The 22196-nt window shown below is 40.5% G+C and overlaps 1 protein-coding gene across 5 annotated transcripts in view; it reads left to right on the top strand.

Annotated features, from left to right (window-relative positions):
- The window catches only part of ptpra (protein tyrosine phosphatase receptor type A), a 257136-nt gene that overhangs the window by 111569 nt on the left and 123371 nt on the right, over nt 1-22196 (top strand). For 4 of the 5 annotated variants that reach the window (XM_063047091.1, XM_063047093.1, XM_063047090.1 and 1 more), the window contains exon 2: nt 16814-16863. The gene's annotated coding sequence lies outside the window, so the exon portion shown is untranslated. Of the gene's footprint in view, nt 1-16530; nt 16576-16813; nt 16864-22196 lie in introns of those variants that run through there. The other variant, XM_063047092.1, reaches the window with a different exon arrangement.

Here is a 22196-nt window from a genome sequence, read left to right as displayed (position 1 = left end):
ATCTAGTGCTCCTGGTTGGCCTCCTGTATATTGGTGAGAACCAATGTAGATTGGGAGACTACTTTGCGAGCGCCTTGCTCCATCTGCCAGAAAAAGTGGGATCTCCTAGTGGCCTCCTATTTTAATTCCACTTCCCATTCCCATTCTGACATGTCAGTCCATGACCTCCTCTACTGTTGTTTTGAGGCTACACTTAGGGTGGAGGAGCAACACCTTATATTCCACCTCGGTAGCCTCCAACCTGATGGCATGAATATCGATTTCTCGAACTTCCAGTAATGCCCCACCCCCATCCCCTTGTCCATTCTCATTCCCCCCCTTCACCTTATCTTCTTACCAGCCCATTACCTCCCCCTTCCCTTTATTCCATGGTCTTGTGCCCTCTCCTATCAGATTCCCTCTTCTCCAGCTCTGTATCACTTCCACCAATCAATTTCCCAGCTCTTTGCTCCACTCCTTCCCCCTCCTGGTTTCACCTATCACCTTGTTTCTTATTCACCCCCCCCCCCCAGCACACCTTGTGTTTATTCCTCCTCTCTCCTCACTTTCTTACTGACTCCGTTTTTTCCTCCAGTCCTGCTGAATGAAGGGTCTCGGCCCAAAAAGTTGACTGTATTCTTTCCATGGATGCTACCTGGCCTGCTGAGTTCCTCCGGCATTTTGTGTGTTGCTTGGATTTCCAGCATCTGCAGATTTTCTCTTCTTTGTGATTTATAACATTCTATTGTATTTCCTATTCCTTTAAACATTTTCAATCTTTGGAGCTGGTCCTACTTGCACTATACATTGCAAATTCTGCAACAGTATGCTGAAATGAAAGTTTTTTTATCTTCAGGACCTTGGAAGCTTGATTTTAAATCTTTATTAATAGAAAGTATGTTTTTAATTTGTTTAATGCTTATATTTTAAACATTGAATACATTTGAGTATTTTCTGTACTATCCTGTTGCTAGCAACAATTTAGTTTTGCTTTATCCAGTACCAAAAATAATTAAAATATTACCCAAAAAACTAGAGTATTAATAATCACTTTTTGCAGAGAAAATGCTTGTGTACTTGGCAAATTTTCAGATAATTCTGCTATTGACACTGCAGTCAACAGACTTCCCCTTGGAAAATCTGACAGACTGGTTGAAGATCTGTGGCTGACAAGAATAAATGTTTTCCTCCATGTCTCCTGTTTATTTTTGAATAAATGAATCACGTCAAAGGTACAAATAACAGTATGAAATAACTAGAGAGTGCAAAGGCAGTTGCAGCAGGTTTTGTATCAATCATTATTCGTAGTTATAACTAAGATTTTAGTTGGATCTAACTTGGTTGGAAATAAATTGATAAATTACTGCTTTACATTCTTGTCTTTGCCTATTAACTGTTTTTATTAGAATTCTTGGGACAAGTAATGTCATTTAATTTTCTATAAGGGACTATAAAGTCAGAATTGGATTTATCACTGACATGTTGTGAAAGTTGTTTTGTAGCAACAGTACAGTGCAATGCATAAAAATTACTTAAGTTACAACAAGAAATAGAGTGCAAAAGAGGAATAATGATGTTCATGGTCCATTCAGATATCTGATGGCTGAAGTTCTGTTCTCTGACACTGAAGTAATTGCCAGTTTAAATGAGAACAGCTAGCCAGAGGAGGGCATCAGTGAGAGGGCTGGGCTGGGCTGGGCTGGGCTGATGTTATGGAAAGACAAAGGAGTATCTAGCCCAATAGATTTGTGGGAGTGCCTGGGTTGATATAGTGGGCACCTATCAGATACCCAAACTTTTTACTGTAATTGCACATCTCATTATTTTTGACTGAATTTTATCATGTTTCTGTAACTCAATGTCTAGTTGCAAAAAAAAACAGGCAATTCTTGAGTAATTTGATAAACAGAATTCTCGGAGAATGGGTGCATTTAGAGAAGCGCTTGTTATTACTGAATTATGTAAGGAATGATATCTCCTTTTATATACAGTGCCCATAACAAGTATATATCCCCCTCCCCAGGAAATTTTCATGTTTTTTTTACAATATTGAATCACAATGGATTTAATCTGGCTTTTTTAACACTGATCACCAGAAAAGACACTTACGTGTCGAAGTGAAAACAAATTTCTCCAAATTAGTACGCACACACAAGCAAATCTGCCGATGCTTGAATTTCAAGCAACACATATAAAAGTTGCTGGTGAACACAGCAAGCCAGGCAGCATCTATAGGAAGAGGTACAGTCGACGTTTCGGGCCGAGACCCTTTGTCCTGCCTTCTTCACTAGTCCTCTTCTTGCACAGTCATTCAGCTTTTGAGGACGGCCTGCTCTGGGCAGATTTACGCCTGTGCCATGTTCTTTCCATTTCTTGATGATTGAATTAACTGTACTGCAATGGATATTCAGTGACTTGGAAATTTTCTTTAATCCATCTCCTGACTTGCGTTTTCCAATAACCTTCTCGTGGAGTTGCTTGGAATTTTCTTTTGTCGTCTTGGTGTAGTTTTGCCAGAATACCCGCTCACCAGCAGTTGGACCTTCTAGTTAACAGGTGTATTTTTACCTCAATCAATTAAAACATCTTGACTGCACGCAGGTGATCTGCATGCAACTAATTATGTGACTTCTAAAAACCAATTGGCTGCACCAGTGATGATTTGGTGTGTCCTATTAAAGGGGTGAATACTTATGCAATCAATTATTTTGTATTTTATGTTTGTAATTAACTTAGATCACTTCGTACAGATCTGTTTTTACATTGACATGAAAGTGTCTTTTTCTGTTGATTAGTGTCAGAAAAAGTTCTGTCTAAAACCACTATGATTCAATGTTGTAAAACAATAAAACATGAAAACTTCCAAGAGGGGGTGAATATTTTTTATAGCTTCTGTATAATTTAAGAAGAAAATTATTGGCAGCCATGATATTGCCCAAGAGGAGCTAATTCTCTCCCTTGTCCAATTTCTCACCAGGTCAAGCAAACTTTTTGTTTAAGGTTCTATTATCCGTTGTTCCCCACCTTAATCACATTCAGCAGCTGAACGTTCATACCCTCTGGCACAAAAGTTTCAAAGATTTGCAACCACTTGAGTGAAGAAATATTACATTACTTGAGTGCCTCTCTTGGGTTTTTATTCTCTGAATCTGGAATTGCCCCAGAACAACATGCTGATTTATCTCGAAAACATGAAGTTTTTAATGAGATTGTCTAGGTTCTAGTGAATACTGGACAATTGTACTGAACCTCTTCTCACAGGTCATCCAGCCTTGTACTCAGAAGTAAATGGTCCATCGCCAAGATTAGTATATCTGTTATTCAATGCAGTTTCACTAGAACCCTGGGTGTTAATAGTGAAACTGATTTGTATTCCAACCCTCTTGCTGAAAAAAGCTAAGATCCCATTTGGCTTTTTAATTGCTTAGTGTTAAGTTCCAGCATTCTTTTTATACGAGAACTGGCTATTGCTCTGCTCATCAGCATTCACTAGTTTCCCACCAGTTCTTGCCATACTCCTTGTTCCAATTGCAAAAGTCAATAATTGTACATCTCATTCATGCTGCCCACTTTGTTAAATTGCCTATATTCTCTAGCAGATCTTTGCATTTCTTTATGGCTCATCTTGCTGCTCTGCTTTGTATAGTTAAATTTGATACATTTGTCTGCTTTTCATCCAAATCATTAGCAGCCCAGAAAAAGCATTAAGGTGTACTTTCATAACAATATCTCAGTTTGAAAGTGAACCATTTATTACAATTATGTTTTTATCCTGCATTCATTGCTAATATGTTAATTATCCCCAGCACAGTAGAACAACACACAGTATATCAGGCATCATCAATGGAGGGAAATGGATAGTCTACAAGTTCCATTGTGTGGTGTCTTTTGAAAATCTTGATTAAGCTGCCTCCACTGGTTCCCTCTTAATCAATACTTCAAAAAATTGCAATTAAAATTGCCAAATCAAAATAAAGTAACTACATTTGCTAGAAATCTAAACTTAAAGCATTGAAAATGGTGAAAGTACTCGACAGTGTACATCAGTGGAAAGAGATACAGAGTTAACATTTAATGTCAAATACACTTCAGAAGTCTGAGTAACTTGTTAAATCTGCTGTCCTTTTTATAAAGTTGAGTTCACTCTGTTTGAATTTAGGAAAAATCAAATTCAAACGTTTAGACAACAGTTGATAGCAGGCTAACAGTCTTTCCTATTTTCTCTTGTCTTTCTTCTTGAAGACCAACACTACATTCTAATCACCTAGCACTGGGAATAGAACATAGAACACCGAACACCTACAGCATACTACAGGCCCTTCAGCCCACAATGCTGTGCTGAACATGTAATTACCTAGGGTTACCCATTCTTTTTTTTTGGCGTGTGCCTGCGTGCGTGCGAGTCTGTGCATGTGTGTGTCTGTGCGTGTGTGTGCCTGAGTGCGTGCGAGTCTGTGCGTGTGTGTGTCTGTGCGAGTCTGTGCGTGTGCCTGCGTGTGTGTGTCCGTGATGATGTCTTTCTCATGGCTTTTTACAAGGCGCGGAGCGAGAGGGAGAGACTGTGTGACACGCCAATCCTCACACAGACATTTTTGCAGTATTTTTCCCTTTATTTTAAAAGGTCGAGTTGCGATCTCGACACTCTACCCAGCATGGATGGAAAGTGTACTCGGGAGTGGACCCGACTGGTTTTGATCCGGGGAACCTCTGCTCCCAGGTCCGGCGCCAATGTCATTGCGCCCAGCTGGCCCAGCCTTCTATTTTTCTAAGCTCTGTGTACCTATCCAGGAGTCTCTCAAAAGATCCTGTTGTATCCGCCTCCAATACTGTTGCCAGCATCCCATTCCATGCACTCACCACTCTGCATTAAAAAAAAAACTTACTCCTGACATATCCTGTGTACCTACTTCCAAGCACCTTAAAACTGTGCCCTCTCGTATTAGCCATTTCAGCCCTGGGAAAAAGTCTCTGACTATCCACAAGTGCATAATCTACACTTGCAGTTTAGAGAGATTGAGATTAGGCTAGCTATTAGGTTAATGATTAAATTCATTTTAATTCCTTTAATTTCTCTGACAATTTAAAAAAAAACTTTGTTCTTCTCTATAATATTTGTTTTCAATTTTTGATCCATTTATTTTATGTTGTACATTGAAGGCAAATAGAATATTCATTAAGGGAGCAACCTTTTCTTATTCCTTAATTTAATTCTACTCCCTCTTCCTATACTATTCTTTGCCTTTTATATATTTGTAGCAAATGCACAAGCAATTTCTGCAGACAAGATAAATCAACCTACTGATGGACTGTTTGTCCCACTCCCATCAGGGAGGAAGCTATCTAGCATCCACATCCACAGCACCAGACTCAAAAGCGGTTACTTTCTCCAAGCAGTAAGGCTGATCAACACCTCTACCCAGCAACCTACCTCTCCACACCCCCAACTAGCAATATTTTACTTTCTTTTCAGTCACCTTATGTACAGACACTTTATGGACATACAATATACCTATTTATATAAGCTAACTTGCGTATTTATATTTATTGTGTTCTTTATCTTGTGTTTTATTTTATGCTGCATTGGATCTGGAGTTACAATTACTTTGTTCCCCTTTACACTTGTGTACTGGAAATGACATTAAACAATCTTGAATTATGATATTTAACCAGAATGGAAGCATGGTCATATTGATCCTTATAGACTGGAAGAAGATGACAACGTGTGGATACAACTTTAATATTTGTTGACATGACTAATTTTTTTTGATGCACCATAGAAAGCATCCTATCCTGTGCATCGCAGCGTGATATGGCAGCTGCTCGTCTCATAGCTGTAAGAAACGGAGAGAGTTGTGGACAAAACTCTGCATATCACGGAAGCAGGACTCCCCTCCGTGGACTCTGTCTACATTTCTAGCTGCCTTGATTAAACAGCTAGTGTAGTTAAAGATCCAACCCACCCCATACATTCTGTCTCCCTTCCCTTTGGGCAGAAGCTACAAAAGCCTGGAAGCACATGCCCACTGCTCTAGGACAGCTTCTATTCTGCCGTTCTGAGAAAGACTATTGAGTGGACCATAAGACAGACTCTTAAACCTCACAGACTATCTCATTGTGACCTTACATCGTACTGTCTACCTCCACAGCACTTTATCTGGACTGTAACACTTTATTCTGCACTCTTTTAGTGTTTTCACTCGTACTTCCTCAGCACTGTTGCAGTGAATTGATTTGTATGGACACTATGCAAGATAAGTTTTTCACTTTATCTCAGTACAGATGACAATAATAAACTATACTAGTTACACTTGGGAAGGAACCAGAGCACCAGGTCAGAAATAGGAGGGATGCAGAGGAAGGTAGCACAATGACCATATAGTCTTTACGAGCAAAGTAGTGGATGCAATGAGATGGACAGGTTGAAGTGTTTATTGTAATGCTAGGAGAATTAGGAGTCAAGTTGATGAACTTAGATCAGTACATGGATGTTGTGGCCATTACAGAGACATAATTGAGAGAGGGCTAGGACTGGATACTTAATGTTCCAAGGTTTCAGTATCCTTTTAAAGATAGAGATGGAGGAAATGCCAGGATGGGGGTTTGGTGCTGGTGGGGGAGTTGCACTGTTAATCGGGGACAGTGTCACAGCTGCTCTGAGAGTGGACATAATGTGGGGCTTATCACATGAGTTGTGGGTAGATCTCGAAAATACAGGGTGGTGGGGAAAGTTGCATTATTAATCAGTGACAATATCACAGCTCCACTCAAAAAGGGGATATAATGGATGGGTCATTCACTGTGTGTACCTGGGTAGAATTCAAAAAATAAGAAATGTGCAATCACTCTGGGATTATGCTACAGACCCCACCATTAGCCACTGGGACATTGGGAACAGATATGCAGGTAAATTAGGGAAGGGTGTAAAAACAATGGGTTAATGTCATGGGTGTCTTCAACTTTCCCAGTACAGATGGGCATAATTTTTAGGTGTATACAAGATGCTTCTTAAATTGCAATGTAGCTAGTCCAAAGAGAGGCGATGCTATACTGGACCAGGTGTTGGGAAATGAGTCTGGCCAGGTGACTGATCTTTCAATTGGAAAACATTGAGGGAACAGTGGTCATAACTCAAGCTTCATAATAGCTATGAATAAGGATAAGCGTGAACTTTATGGGAGAGTATTAAATTGGGGCAACACAGATTGCAAGAGTATTAAGCAGCAAGTAGGGTAATTAATTGGGAGCTTCCTTTTTTATGCAAGTCTAAATCTGATGTGTATAGGGTATTTAAAGAGGGCATGGTGAGAAGGGAATAAATTCAGACGAGATGTGAATGGCAAGTTTTTCTTTTACACAGAGTGGTGGGTACCTGGACTGTGCTGCTGTGGGTATAGGTAAATGCAAGAGAGATATTTAGGCACGTGAATGTGCAGAGAGAATGGAGGATTATGGATTTGTGTAAGCAGAAGGGTTAGGCATTTAATACTAAATTAGTTTGGTACTACATAGTAGGCTGAAGGAAGAACCTTTTCCTGTGCTGTTCCTTTACTGCATGTTTGTTATCCATTATTTTTAGTACTATTTTCCGAAATCCCTTTTTTATATATCAGCTTTTATACTTGAACATTTATTTCCCAAACTTGTTAATAATGTTATCAATTCTCTGTGATGGATCAAAGATCAAACACATTTATTTCTTAGCGCCATTAAGTATTCAGTGTACTTTTTTCTTTTAACTTTTTATCTCACTTCCTCGATGTAATCTTTCTCATTGATACATATAGTTAATGTCAATGTTCCTTCCTGTTGCACTCTGCGTTATTATTACCCCAATTGTTACTTGTTTTGTGGCCTTGACTTTTCCCAGTCTGAAGCTCTGATGTATGCAGGCAAAGATGAAGCAATAGCGCTCCCTGCTGACCTTGAAGAAAACTGCCTATAAACATCTCTTGAGGCTTGAAGGGTGCTTTTCCCAAGCTTGTTGCTTTCAGGAAAGCTCTTGGTGTCCAGCCAAGGTTATCAAGCTGGCTGTGTATTCAGCTGCATAAAACAATCTGGAGACAACAAACCAGGAAAAAAGGCACAATTTAAAATTAACATTTTTAAGCATTATATGAAGTGTTGAAGAGCAGAATATACAAGGTTAAAGTTTTTTAACAAACTGGTTTTGGAAATTATTTGAAAATATTTTATATGTAAACATTTTGAAGGAAATTCAAGCTATAGTTCTAATGAAGGATCTTCAATCAAAGTCAATGTTCATTTTATTATTGTATTCGCAAATGCATACGTATGTACAGATAAAATGAAAAATGTATTTGCAGCAGTATCATAGGTACATAACTTCATATAAGCAGCATTTACCAGAAAAGCAAGAGTTGAACGTAAATTATGCACAATTTTTGCAAGAAAGAACGTAATTATAACAGAAAAAAGCGAAGTCCATTTTAGTGCAAACTGCTCATAATGTTACCAAACTGTAGTGATTACAGTTTTACAAATGGTTGAAGGGAAGTAGCTGTTCTTGAACCTGGTAATGTGGAACTTAAGGCTTCTGCACCTCCTGTCTGCAAAAAGATGGCATGATCTGCTGGTGGGGATCTTTGGCGATATTGCCTTCTTGAGACAGCACATCCTGTAGATTTTACTGATGGTGAGGAGGGAATGTACCCATGATGTGTTGGGTGCAATCCACTATTCTCAGTCTGATAGGCTACTGAAATGATGCTTGCTCTGGTGAGTGTTTCCAACATTTTCTATTTATACAAGTATCAAGTTTATTGGTAATTCAGCTATACACATGTGACTCTCACTTCGGCTAGCGGCTTAATATAGGGGGTCATAGCCCCCAGCCCGGCCAAACTTTAAGAAATCTTATGTAATGCTCAGGGCTATCGGCTCGTGTTTATCTAGGGGAAACCCAGTCCGCCCATCAAACCATGTCTCATGGTTGCGTAGTTGATGTGTAATGCCACCCGGTACAAACTCACACATCGAATATCAGACAGCACACAATGTATGATTTACAGATTACACTATAAATCTTACTGGAACTATGTGATTAATAGAGATACAATATAAAAGGGAAAGTAAAAGACACCAAACTTATGAGAGTTCAACCACTTCGTGCACAACCGTTGGGAGTTCAATTAACGGGGTCCTCTTTCCACCATCCGATCCCCTCCAACCCTCTCGACTCGCTGCCTGGGACCAAGCATGATGGTCAACCAGAGCATGTCCAGCACGTTCTTCCTCTTCGGTTCTTCTCCCGAAAAACCTGCCAAACCACACGGTTCCCAACCATATGAGGCCGAATATCACCCACAAAAGGAATAACATGGACACTCATTGGTTCGTTCTCTCTCTTATCAATAATATAACCGAAACCAGCAGGGAGAGAGAGAACTCCTTACATTGCAGTTATTATTACAGAAAAACCATTTTATATAACATACAAAGAAGCCATTTTAGACACCTCATCAGCCAGAGTAACCAAGACCCAGTTACACTCATTTGGGTGGATGGTGCATGATTTGTCCCGTTACAAATCAGTACCCCAAAATAACAAACAGTACACAATATGCGATTAAACGACTAAGCTTTGTAATTCTTACTTTGACTATATGGTTAGTAAAGAAAACGAAAAAAAGGGCCCAATCTTATGAAACAGTCTATTACGCAAAGTTGGAGCTCACCAACCTCCTCCGATCGTCGCCGCCCTCTGACCCTCACTCCAAGTCCACCCTGTCCGGCGATCTACCAACTTTCTCCATTCGCATCTTCTCTTCTCATCTCTCCCTAGCAAAAGACCATGAAAATTTCTCTTCTGGACTCACAAGAAAGAATAACAGCATTCCAAACCCCATTATCTCTAGTCGTAACCCAAACATTGTTGCTACAGAGAAGCCATTACATTATCAGTGAAACCCTGCAGCATGTTACACACATGCAGAGAGCTAAATGAAGCAGCATTCCTCTGGGGCCAAGGTGTAAAATGCAGTGCATCCAATCACACACAGCACATATAGCTGCCATAGTCACTTACAGATTGATGGTGCATGGGATGTTGTCCTGGAGCCACGTTTCTACAAGAAGAAGCATGTAGCATTTCCTTTAGATTTCTAGCAATATAGTTTTCAATTTCAATATGTGAAAATAAAATGAGTTTCTTCAGACCATATTTTTAAAACTTATTCTGATTTAGAACTTAAATTAATATAGAAGAAAAAATAATAAATTACAGTATACATATATTGAATAGATTAAAAATCGTGCAAAACAAAGGAATAATATATATTTAAAAAGTGAGGTAGTGTTTATGAGTTCAATGTGGGGAAGAATCTGAGGGTGTAGCTTTGTCTTGCCATCTCAGTAAAGCAGACAGTATAATCAAGGATCTTATTCACTTCAGGCATTCTGTCTTCTCCCCATTTCCATTGGATAGAGGATACTAAAGTCTGAAAGCATAGTGTCAGGGTCAAGGACAGCTTCAATCCCACTATAGTAAGTTTATTAAATTATTCCCTAGTATAATAAGATGGAAGCACAAGGAAATCTGCAGACGCTGGAAATTCAAGCAACACACACAAAATGCTGGGGAATGCAGCAGGCCAGGCAACATCCATAGGAAGAAGCACAGTCGACGTTTCAGGCCAAGACCCTTCATCAGGAGTGGGCAGCCACAAAACAAAGAAATCCGATAGAACCAATTGACCTGCACCTGGGCCATAGCCTTCCCATCCTCGTACATCTTCTTCAGCTCTTTATCTCTTCCACCTATCCTCTCCCAGCCTTTTATTTCATCCCCCTCCCCTCGACACCCACCCACCTTCCCCCTCACTTGGTTTCACGATCACCTGCCAATTTGTACTCCTTCCCTCTCCCCACTTTCTTATTCTGGCTTCTGTCCACTCCTGATGCAGGGACTTGGCCCAAAACGTTGACTGTGCTTCTTCCTATGGATGCTGTCTGGCCTGTTGCGTTCCACCAGCATTTTGTGTGGGTGTTGCTATAATAAGATGGAACTTGTTATTTGTACCTTATTATTTACTTGCACTGCACCTTCCCTGTAGCTGTTACATTTTATTCTGCATTATTATTCAGAATCAGATTTAATAATACCAGCATATGTGTTGAAATGTGGTAACTTTAGGGCAGTAGTAAAGTTACCAAATAAATAAATAAATAAATAAATAAATTGAATGAGGAAAACTGAGTTACTTTAAGGATGTGTGTGTGTCAAGTTGGATTTCTGTTCTTCTTTGAACATGTGCAGCTTCCCCACTTGAAAGAGATTGAATGCGTCTACCCAAAGGTTCTTTAACTAGATTCCATTCAATGACCAAACAACTTTTCCCTTTTCCTCCTTTTATTTTTCGCAAGTGCGGCAATTTGATAGTTCCATTAGTTCCATCAACCATTAGACATTAGACATTAGTCACTAGTCACTAGTCATGAGACATAAGACACTAGTCATCAGGTGAAAAAATTGGCTATCTCTCCGGACTTTGAAGATGGATTCCGACCTGCACCTCTCCGCTCCCTAATAGACTGTTATGTTTTCAAACCGTGTGACCCTTGCCGAAAGTTTCCGAGCTCTTGTTAAACCTCGCGTCATTTTCCAGAAGCGCCTGCGCGCGATGATCCCCGTGACATGAAGCTAGCGCTGATCCAAAATGCAGTGATAGCAGTGCTCTTTTCCATGAAACAGCCTCTCAAGTTACTTAAAGTTCAGCATCTTACCGCAGATTCCAACACTGCTCCCGGACTGCCGCTGTGATGCTGCTGGGTCCCCCCAGTGTTCCTGGCAGAAGCAGCACTTAGGCTGCGGGTTCCATCCGGTCTATCAGTGGATTCTTGTTATTACTTTAAAATTTTATTTCCTTTGGCCTCTAGGTCCCAGTACTTTCTAGAAACTGTAGTTTGACTTGACTGTGTGCGTGTGTGTGTGTGTGTGTATATAATCTATTAAATAGTTACGATAAGTAGTGCAGAAAACAGAAATTAAAAAGGTAGTGAGGTAGTGTTCATGGTTTCAATGTCAATATAGAAATCAGATGGTAGAGGGGAAGAAGCTGTGTGTAAGGGACATGTCCTGGATGGTGTGCATACTTAATGATGGACTACACCTTCCTGAGGCACCGCTTCTTTGGAAGTTGGTACCCTTGATAGAGCTGATAATTTTACAAGTTTCTCAGATATCTGTCTCAGGAGCCAATGCCAGAACATCTTTCAAGAGGATGACCAATTACAAGGCAGTAGGCCCCGATTCGAGTACCTGGAAGGCACTAAAAACCTGTGCCAACCAACTGGCTGGAGTGTTTTAAAGATATTTTCAATCTCTCACTGTTGCAGTAGGTTGTTCCCATATCCTACAAAAAGGCATCAATCATACGAAGATGAGCAGGATGAGCTGCATCAATGACTGTTGCCCAGTAGCACTCACACCTATTGTGATGAAGTGCCTTGAAAGGTTGGTCATGGTTGTAGTTGCTCCTGCCTGAGCAGGGATGGGGACACACTGTATTTTGTCTACCACTAGCAATTTCACTAGCTCTCCTCGGCCTTCAACCACCTGGACAATAGCAATGCCTACATCAAATGCTGTTTATTGATCATAGCTCAGTGTTCAACATAATCATCCCCTCAGTACTAATCTACAGACTTAAGAACCTGAGCCTCTGCACATTTGTCTGTAACTAAATCCTTGATTTCCTCATTCGGAGACCACAGTCAGTGCAGATCGGAAATAAAATCTTCTCGCTGACAGTCAACACCAACGCACCTCAACGATCTATGCTGTACTTTCTCTACACTCAGGACTGTGTGGCTAGGCCCAGTGCTTTTGCTATCTATAAATTTGCTGATGACATAACTGTTGTTGGCAGAATCTCAGTGATGGCGAGGGAGCATACAAGAGTCAGATATATTGGCTGGTTGAGTTGTATCGTAACAACAACCTTGCACTCAATGTTAGTAAGATCAAGGAATTGATTGTGGACTTTACAAAGAGGAAATCTGGAGAGCACACAGCAGTTCTCATTGAGGGGTCAGCAGTGGAAAGAGTGAGTAGCTTCAAGTTCCTTGGTCATCGTCTTATTGTGTCCATGGATAGTCTATACATGGCCCAGCCAGAACTGGACACATTTTTGCGCCTTGTTGTTGGATTCAGCAAGATTTGCAACAGTACAAGGTTCCTCTATGGGCATTGCAGGAGATGTTGAATAGTTTGTGGCTCAGTTCCACATTTATAAGTTGTCGGGCTGGTTGTATATCCCCATTTGCTTAGTGACATCATTGAATGACCTACACCAGTCCTAAGTCTGTGAAGGGCCATGGTAGAAGCATTCATGTCGCGGCCCCGTTTCAACCAATTCTACCATCAGCATGCGCAGCAAGTTCCTTGGTATCAACATTTTTGAAGATCTGTCCTGGGTCCAATTTATTTTTAGATTATGAGAACACTCAGTCCTCTTTTATTGTCATTTAGAAATGCATACGTGCATTAAGAAATGATACAATGTTTCTCCGGAGTGATATCACAGAAAACAGGACAAACCAAAGACTAGCACTGACAGAACCACATAATTATAACATATAGTTACAGCAGTGCAAAGCAATACTATAATTTGATGAAGAACAAACCATGGGCACAATAAATAAAGTCTCAAAAGTCCCCAAGTGGATTGACTCCGGAGTCCCCGATAGCAGGCGGCAAAAGGGAGAAACTCCCTGCCATAAACCTCCAGGCACCGTCAACTTGCCGATGCCTTGGAAGCAGCCGACCACAGCTGACACTGAGTCCATCAGTCCGAAAACTTTGAGCTTCCGACCAGCCTTTCGGATACAGCCTCCCGAACGCCATCCTTTGCCGAGTGCCTTCGACCTCTCCCCAGCCGCTGAAACAAGGAAAGCTGAGGATTTTGGGGTCTTCTGCTCCGGAGATTCTGGTTACCACACAGTAGCAGCGGCAGTGAAGCAGGCATTTCAGAAGTTTTCCAGCTGTTCCTCCGTACTCTCACGTCCGTCTCCATCAAATCAGAATTGTGTATGGTCCCCTACTTGACAGATAACAGACATCACCACCGAAGTGGCCACACGCGCCGCCATCTTCTCCGCCTCCTCTTGATGTAATTATGAAGAAGGCACATCAGTGGCTATATTTCATTAGGAAATTGAGAAGATTTGTATGTCACTGAGAACTCCAGCAAATTTCTACAGATCTACCATGGAGAACATTCTGACTGGTTGTTTCACTGTCTGGTTTGGAGGCACCAGTGTACAGGATTGGAAAAAGCTGCAGAGGTTTGTTAACTCAGCCACTTCCAGCACAGGCATTAGCCTCCTCAGCATCGATGACATCTTCAAAATGTGATGCCTCTAGAAAGTGGCAATCCATCTTGAGTTACCTTCAGGACATACAGGACATCCGTAGTCTACATCTCCTCCTCGCCCTGCACGTACCATCCACACCTCCACACCTCCACATACCAACTGCTATTGTCCCGAACTTTACCTCCCCTAGCTCCCATCTTCCACCAACTCCCCAGTCACCATGGACTCACCTTCACTACTGAACAGGTGAGAAGGGCTCTGGGGAAACTCAGACATGGCAAAGCATCGGGACCAGATGGTGTGAACCCCAAGGTCCTGAAAGAGTGTGCTGAGCAGCTGTGTGGAGTTCTCCAGTGCATTTGCAATCTGTGTCTCATCCTGGAAAGGGTCCCTTCTATGTGGAAAATATCATGTGTGGTCCCAGCACCCAAGAAGCATGACCTGAAAGTCTTGAGTGACTCCTGTCCATTGCCTTGATCTCTCTCATCATGAAGACCCTAGAGAGGCTGGTCTTGGCTGATCTGCAGCCCCTGGTCAGATCAACCCTCAATCCCTTGCAATTTGCCTACCAGGAGCACATTGGAGTCAAGGATGCTGTAACCTACCTGTTGAACAGAGTCTACTACCATTTGGATAAGCAAGGCAGCACTGTGAGGATCATGTTTTTTGATTTCTCAGGTGCCTTCAATACCATACAGTCCTTATGGGGGTAAAAGCTCCATTCACTGCAGGTTGGTACTTCCAGTGTAACCTGGATAACGGACACCTGATTGGCAGACCACAGTGTGACTTCAGAGCTGCACATCAGACATGGCTTTAAGCAACACTGCTTCCCCACAGGGTACTGTATTGGCTCCCTTCCTGTTTATCCTGCATAACTTGGACTTTAGATACAACACTTGGTCATATCATCTGCAGAAATTCTCTGATGACTCAGCAATAGTAGTGTTTATAAAGGGGGAACAGGAGGATGAATACAGGGCCCTGGTGGAGGACTTTTCATTGACGGGGCAAGTGAAGTTATCCCCTTTTGTTCAGGAGCCTGATGGTTGAATCTGTTCCTGAACCTGCTGGTCTTGAGGGTCCTGTACATTCTTCCTGATGGCAGCAGCAAGAAGAGAGCATGACCTGGGTTGTGGGTGTCCCTGATGATGGATGCTGCTTTCCTGCAACAACACTTCATGTAGATGTGCACAATGGTGGAGGGGCTTTAACTGCGATGGACCGGGCCATAGCCTCTACTTTTTGTAGAATTTTCTATGCAAGGGCATTGGTGTTTCCATATCAGGCTGTGGTGCAACCAATCAATAATACTCTCCCCCACACATCTGTAGAAGTTTGTCAAGGTTTTAGATGTCATGCTGAATTTTCACAAATTCCTAAGGAAGTAGAGGTGCTGCCGTGCTTTCTTCATAATTGCTCTTACAGGCTTGGCCCAGGACAGGTCCTCTGAAATGATAACTCCAAGGAATGTAAAGTTGCTGAACCTCTCCACCTCTGATCCTCTGATGAAGACTGGCTTATGGACCCTTGGTTTCCTCTTCCATCAATAATCAGCTCCTTGGTGATGCTGACATTGAGTAAGAGGTTTTTGTAATGGCACCGGACAGCCAGATTTTAAAACTCCCTCCTTTCTGCTGATTTGTTCCCACTTTTGACTCACCCTACGACAATGGTGTCGTCAGCAAACTTAAATATGGCATTGGAGCTGTGTTATCTACACAGTCATAAATGAGTAGATCAGGGGACTAAACACACAGCCTTGTGATATGCTTGTGCTGATGATTATGGAGGAGAAGGTGTTACCAATCCCAATTGGAGTCTGCAAGTGAGGAAATTGTGGATCCAGTTGCACAAGGAGGTATTGAAACCAAGGTCTTGAAGCTTATTGATTAGTTTTGAGGAGATGATACTTGCAGTGCTACAATGGCAAGGTGCAGCATCATCTGCATTTAATACTGAAGAGGTTTGGCTAATGGCTTCTGGTAAAACTTAACTCATAAAGGTTAACATACTAAGAAATTCAACTTAAGGTTAACAAATTATGAACGTACATGCAAGATATAATAGCTTTAAATAGACGAGGTTGATAGGTCTTATCGCTGCCACATGCTAAGTTTCCCATGTGCACTAAACACATTGCTGCTAGATAACTGGCCTGTTTCGACAGACCTTCCACATTAGTATACAAAATAGTCTGCACAGGGAATGAAGTTAGTCACACTGAAAATGGACACCCACAATATGTACAGGTCTTTGAAGGCAAGTCAGCATGACACTTTCTGAATAATTTCAGTGCTTAACTGCTTAAAATAAATTGCATTTGGTCTCTGAAATTAGTCATGTACTGTATTTTTTTCTAACTTGCTGCTCTTTGTTTAGTTACGACATTTTTACAATAAATCTTCCAGAGAAGTTACTATTTTGATTCCAGTTTATTGTGTTAACTCACGTTACAAGTGTCTACAAGCTCTGATGATGTCACTTTTTATAATTTCAGATATCATCATCAAAATCTTTTATGGATCCCAAATGAAGTAATCCTGAAAGGTAGGTGTTTGTAACCATTACGGTATTAAATTAGGAAAAAGGGAAAATAATGTCAATCTGATGTGTTGAAGTATATCTTGTGCAATGTTGAATGGAATATGGGAGAAAATTATGCTTTTTTTTCTCATACATCAACATTTAAAATTTGGGCAATGTGTGTAAAATTCTGTGCCATTTTTTGCAGTTTTTGAATATTGTGGGTGTTAATGTAAAACAAAGAAAGCTGAGTTGTGTGGTAGAAGAGCAAATTTGGCTGTTTTTGTATGTTATTTGCTAATTTTTGCTGATGTAACACAGCTTATCACAGTCAGAAATTTAAAAGGTTAGCGAAGTTCTGCTGTGTTATGACTGGCCTGTGTAAATGGAATGATGTTTGGAGGCTATGATTTTAATTAAAAAGTCATCTTGAAGTTTTTTTTTATTTTTATCTCAATGAAAGCAGCATATAATTTTCACAAATGGTTGGTAAACTTTGAGCAATAATTGTAAAAAGTGACATCGTCAGAGCTTATAGTCATTTGCAATATGAGTTAACAAAATAAACTAGGAGTTAAACTGGAATCGAAATAGTAATTGACTGCAAATTGGTAAACATTATGGTAGTAATGAAAAAGAATAAGGTTGAACCTAGTATTGAAGTATTGGGGGGGGGGTAGGGCTGAATGCTCCTCCAAGAAAAAAAATGGTGGTAAGATTAGAGAACCTTGGTTAACAAAGGAAACTGAGAGGTTGATCTTGAAGAAGGAAGCATATATCAGATTATGGAAATTGTTATTGATTGAGTTCCTTGCGGTTTTTAGAGGACATAGGAAAGATGTTAAGAAGGTAGATGGGATGCTAAAGGTAGTAGTGGAGAGTTGTTTTTCTAAAACCTGTGCTATATCACAGGGATCAGCAGTTAGATTTTCTTGTTTTTATGTATACTGTGTGTGTGTATGTTCAAAATAAGTTCAGAATTTTTTTTATTAAAGTACATGTATGTCACCATATACCACCCTGTGGCTCATTTCCTTGTAAGCATACTCAGCAAATCTGTAGAATAGTAACTATAACAGGATCAATGAAAGATCAGCCAGAGTGCAAAAGAGATCAAAATTGTGCAAATACAAATATAAATAATGAGAACATGAGATAATGAGATAAGAGTCCACATGAGATAATGAGATAATTGGTTGTGGATATATTTCAGTGATGGGACAAGTGAGTGTACCTTTTTATTCAAGAGCTTGACGGTTGAGGGGTAGTAACTGTTCTTGAACGTAGTGGTGCAAGTCCTGAGCCACTTCTCCTTCTTTCTGATTGCAGCAGTGAGAAGGGAGCATGAGCTGGATGATTGAGATCTCTGATGGGTGCTGCTTTGCTATGAAAGCATTTCACCTAGATATGCTCAGTGTTTGGGAGGGTTTTACCTGTGATGTGCTGGGCTGAATTACTACCTTTTGTAGGATTTTCTGTTTGAAGGCATTTGTGTTTCCATACTAAGCTGTGATGTACTCAGTGAATATACTCTCCACCACACATCTATAGAAGCTTGTCAACATATTAGATGCCATGTCGAATCTCCACAGACTCCCAAGAAAGTAGAGACGTTGCAGTGCTTTGCAACATTCTCCACCTCTGATCCTCTGATGAGGAACTGACTCATGGACCTCTGGTTTCCCTCTTCTGAAGACTACAATTTTGGTCTTGCTGATACTGAGTGAGAGGTTGTTGTTATGACACCACTCACTCAGCCAAATTTCCAATCTCCTGTCTCCTTCGACAAAAGCTATTTGGAGTCAGGTGTTCCAATCAATAAGATGAGATTGGAGGTGTGGGCTGTAGAAGTGCCCTGCCTGAAAAAAAGACACACAAAGTCAAGTTACTGACAGAACCTGCTCTTCTCAAGAAAGGTCTATTTATGTGCACCATGACTCGATCAAAACAACTTTCAGAAGAACTTAGAAGAATAATTGTAGAGATGCATGAAGCAGGAAAAGGCTACAAAAGCATTTCTAAAGACTTGAGTGTTCATCAGTCCACAGTAAGAGAAATTGTTTACAAATGGAGGAAGCTCAGTACTGTTGCAACTCTCCATAGGAGTGGGCATCCTGCAAAGATCTCACCAAAAGCACAGTGTGCAATGCTGAAGGAGGTGAAAAAGAACCAAGGGTAACAGCAAAAGTCCTGCAGAAATCTTTAGAACTTGCTAAGGTCTCTGTTCAAGTGTCCACTACAAGAAAAATACTAAACAAGAAGTTGTTCATGGAAGGACAACATGGAGGAGACTACTGTTCTCCAAAAAAACTACTTCACATCTCAAGTTTGCAGAAGACCATCTGGATGTTCTATAATGCTTCTGAGACAATGTTCTGTGGACAGATGAGATGGAAGTTGAATTTTTTTTGGCAGAAATGCACATTGCTCTGTTTGGAGGAAGAAGGGCATTGCACACCAAAACCTCATTCTAGCTGTGAAGCATGGTGGAAGGAGGTTTGGGGCTGCTTTACTGCCTCAGAGCCTGGACAATTTGCAACCATTGAAGGAACAATGAATTCAAAATTGTATCAAGACTGCTTACAGGAGAACATCAGGGTAGCAGTCCGTCACCTGAAGCTTAATAGAAGTTGGATAATGCAACAAGGCAATGATCCGAAAGATGAGTAAATCAGCAAGAGGATGGTTTAAAAAGAAGAAAATTCATGTTTTGGAATGGCTGAGTCAAAGTTTTGTCAATCTTATAGAAATGTTGTGGAAGGACCTGAAGCAAGCAGTTCATACAAGGAAGCCCACCAACATCCCAGAGTTGGAGGAGTTTTGTGAAGAGGAATGGCTTAAAATTCTCCAAGCCAATGTGCAGGACTGATCAATAGGTCTGGAAATGTTTGGTTGAAATTACTTTGCTCTATGAGTGTAGGGGGTAGGGGAGGGTCACACCAGTTATTGAATGCAAAGGTTCACATATGTTTTATAGCAAATATGTGTAAAATTGGATCATTTTTCTCATAAATAAAAGAAAAAGTATATTTTTTTTGTGTTATTTATTTAATTGTGTTCTCTTTATCTAGTTTGAAGATTTACGTGAAGACCTGATCACATTTTAGGTCATATTTATGCAGAAATAGAGAAACTTCTGCAGGGTTCACAGACTTTCGAGCACCACTGTTTAATATTGTTTTAGAACTGTTATTCCTGAAGCACTTGTTAGCTTTGGAAGGTGCTTGCTTACAGAATGTCATCTTTAAAGAAAATACTGGTTTGTTCTTGTATTACCATTTGATTATACACCAGTGGCCACTTTATGAGGTACACTAGTACACCTTCTCGTGAATGGAAATACTAATCAGCCAATCATCTGGCAGCAGCTCAATGCATAAAATCATGCAGACATGTTCAAGAAGTTCATATGTTTAGACCAACCATCAGAATGTGAAGAAATGTGACCTAAGTGACTTTGACCATGGAAGGATGATCGCTGATGCCAGATGGCAAAGTTTGAGTATCTCAGAAACTACTGATCACCTGGGATTTTCATGCACAACAGTTTCTAGAGGTTACAGAGAATGGTATGAAAAACAAAATTAAAAAATTAGTGAGTGGCAGTTCCGTTGACAAAAATGCCTTGTTAATGCCTTGTTTCTTCTGAATGCTTTGGTTCAAGCTGACGAGGTAACTATAACTCAAATAACCATGCATTACAACAGTGGTGTGCAAAAAACATCTTTGAGTGCACAACAAATTAAACTTTGAAGTGGATGGGTTACAGCAGCTGAAGACCTGACCAGGTTCCACTCCTATATCTAATAATGTGGCCACAGAGTAAATATCCACAACAATTATATGCTGAAATAATTTCAAGTGCTTAAAGTGATTTACAGTACCATTTTTGGTTTAGTTTTGCACATTAATTAGCTAAATAGTTGCAAGCAGTTCTGATTTTTTGAAACAGCGAAATTCTACAGGGTTCACAAAATTTCTACCACCATTGTATATGAAGGTCAGATCATATTTTATGGGTAATTAATTCAGAAAAAAAGAGATAAATGCAAAGGGTTCACAGACTTTTTCTTGCAACCCTATGACATCCTATACAACCGTGAGGTTAATTTTCTTGCAAGCATTCAACGTTAGTACAAGTATACACAATTGAATCACTGAAAGACTGCCCCAGACAGGATGGACAAACAATCCACGTGCAAAAGACAACAAACTGCAAATACAAATTTAAAAAATGCTACTTATAATAGTAATAATAAATAAGCAATAAATAATGAGAACATGAGATGAAGAGTCCTTGAGAGTGAGTCTATAGGTTGTGGGAACAGTTCAGTGATGGGGCAAGTGAAGTTGATGTTTCAATACAGGCGCAGCTTAAGAATGCATGCTTAGACCACCACTCTTTTCTCTCTGTACTTATGACTGTGTGTCCAAGCACAGTTCAAACAGCATATACAAATTCATCGATGATACCTTTATTGGTAGAATCTCAAATGATGATGAGATTTCCAGGAGTGAGAAAGATCCTCTGGTTGATTAATGTCATAACAACCACCTCATGCTCAATGTCAGCATGATCAAAGAAGTGATTGTGGACTTAAGCAAGGAGCAGCTGAGAGAACAAGCACTATTTCTCATTAAGGGGTTAATGTTGCTCAGCCCATGAGCAGCTTCAGGTTCCTGAGTATCACATTTTAGAGGGACTATCCTCGGCCCAACACATTGATGCAATCATAAAGAAGATATACCAGTGGCTCTACTTTGTTGGGAGCTTGAGGAGATTTGGTATGCCACCAAAGATTTGCAAATTGCTATAGATGTATGGCTGAGAGCATTCTGACTGATTGTAACACTGTCTGGTATGGAGGCTCCAACAGATAGGACCATTTGATATTATTCAGTCAATTGCACTCACTCTGTGTTAGCAATTCATGAGCCAATCTACATACTTAAATCTTGAGAGTACCTGCCTTCTCCACCTTGTCAGGTAGCATGCTCCCTCTGCCATCCGATTCTTAAATGGACATTGAACCCATCAACACTCCTCACTTTTTTATTATTTCTGTTTTTGCACTACTTTTAATTTAACAATTTAATATACATATGCACTTACTGTAATACAGCGGTCCCCACCCACTGGGCTGTGGACCGGTGCCGGGCCGCAAAGCATGTGCTACTGGGTCGAGAGGAAACGATATGATTTGGCGATAGGAGTCAGCTGCACCTTTCCTCATTCCCTGTCACGGCCACTGTTGAGCTTGAATGCACGCGAGATCATGACCTGCGCGTCATCCATGTCAGCGCAGGAAGGAGATCAACTCCTCGAGCTTGCAAATGACGGTGGGCTGAAAAATATG

The sequence above is a fragment of the Mobula hypostoma genome, chromosome 4 (genome assembly GCF_963921235.1).
Source record: "Mobula hypostoma chromosome 4, sMobHyp1.1, whole genome shotgun sequence".
NCBI classification, from domain to species: domain Eukaryota; kingdom Metazoa; phylum Chordata; class Chondrichthyes; order Myliobatiformes; family Myliobatidae; genus Mobula; species Mobula hypostoma.
Note: the sequence above shows the minus strand (reverse complement) of the source record. Positions and strands in the feature narration are given on the sequence as shown.